The sequence below is a fragment of the Bidens hawaiensis genome, unplaced genomic scaffold (assembly GCF_021521415.1).
Source record: "Bidens hawaiensis isolate Kalapana, Puna unplaced genomic scaffold, B.hawaiensis_p1.1 tig00022002_1, whole genome shotgun sequence".
NCBI lineage: Eukaryota > Viridiplantae > Streptophyta > Magnoliopsida > Asterales > Asteraceae > Bidens > Bidens hawaiensis.
The window spans coordinates 348,850-350,405 of NW_027493409.1; the positions used below are offsets into that span (position 1 = coordinate 348,850).

The 1,556-nt window shown below is 36.8% G+C and overlaps 1 pseudogene; it reads right to left on the reverse strand.

Moving 5' to 3' along the window:
- Window positions 1-408: 408 nt before the first annotated feature.
- Window positions 409-835, reverse strand: LOC143564414 (wall-associated receptor kinase-like 2 pseudogene; annotated as a pseudogene).
- Window positions 836-1,556: the final 721 nt, after the last annotated feature.

The following is a 1,556-nucleotide window of genomic DNA, read 5'->3' on the forward strand; positions in this document are numbered from 1 at the left end:
AAACCGGTTTATGATCGGTTTCGTTTCAGGTTGAAACTAGTTTCTTGACCATGTTACGATCGGTTCGGGTTTTGGCCTATTTCGGTTCGGTTAATTGGTTGGGAACCGGTTTTGGTGAAGAAAATAAGAAACCGGTTCCGAACCTACGGTTTCAATCTGGTTCGGTTTCGGTTCGATTTTCAGGTCGGCTCGATTAACCGGTTTATTTTATTTGCCCAACTCTACTGCTAACAACTTACACGTTGGTTATTGTAGTTACAATTCTATTAATTTAAGACCCTAAACTATAAACAAATACAAAAGTAATCCGTTTTATTTCAAACGACTTAACTATCATAACGCAAATTTAGATAAATCTCTAAAGGTGAGAAATATACAACAACGGTCCACGAGTGTAGCTTTTATCAATCAAACAAGATTTATAAGATGACCAGGTGAACTCTTTCTGAAAGATTGTCTAATTTTTTCAAGCTCCAGTTTCACTACCTCTATACTAGGCCTTTTCTTGCCTTCTAGCTCGATACAGTCTTTTGCAATCCTGGCAACATGATTAATGTGGTCATTGAACCCGCACTTCTTCAATTGATCGTCAAGAATTTGAATCAAGCATCCCCTTTCTAGTGATGAAACAAAAAATATTGCCAACCCCAAGTCACTTTCAGTTCCAGCATATGAAAAGACCTTTCTTCCAGTGATAAGCTCCACAAGAACCATGCCAAAGCTATACACATCACTTTTCTCTGTTAAAATTCCTGAGCGGAAGTACTCGGGATCTATGTATCCAAGAGTCCCATGCACCAATGTTTGTATGTGAGTCTGATTCCTAGGAATGTATCTTGAGATCCCAAAATCAGAAACTTAAACAGTGTAGTTTTCAGTCAACAATATATTTGATGATTTAATATCTCTATGAACAATTTGTGTCGTTGAGTGAATATGAGCAAGGGCTTCTGCGGTCTGTGTAGCTATGTTTAGTCGTCTTTCGAATGTCATGGAAGACACATAGTCTTTTTCATGTAGGTGGTGGAAGATGGTCTTGTTGGTTACAAACTCATAGACTAGAAGAGGAGTCGGTGTCTCTAGGCAACAGCCCAAGAGTCTGACAATATTTGAGTGGCTAACTTTTAAAAGCATGATTACCTCATTGATAAATTGCTCGATTTGATTCTTGTCAATAGATTTAGATTTTTTAATGGCAACCATTGTTTTATCTTCTAATATACCTTTATAAACAGTACCATAGCCTCCTTGACCTATGACATTGGTATTAAGGTAATTGAACCCTTTCAAATATACTATAAAACGATTACAATAAAGCGACAGTTTCTTTAGATTCAAATAGAATTTTTTGCAGAATTAAGCCGCCATTTTTCTTGAACAACATCTCTCTACTCTTTATTATCCTCCTTTGCTTTAGTCCCAAGCATAAGATAAGTGTTTAAAACAAATGAAGCTGCAGGGCCTGTGCCGATGGCTGCCAAACAGAAGGATTTTATTAGAAAACATTTTACATAACATGCTCATGAATACTCATAAAAAGCCTTGATAGACATACA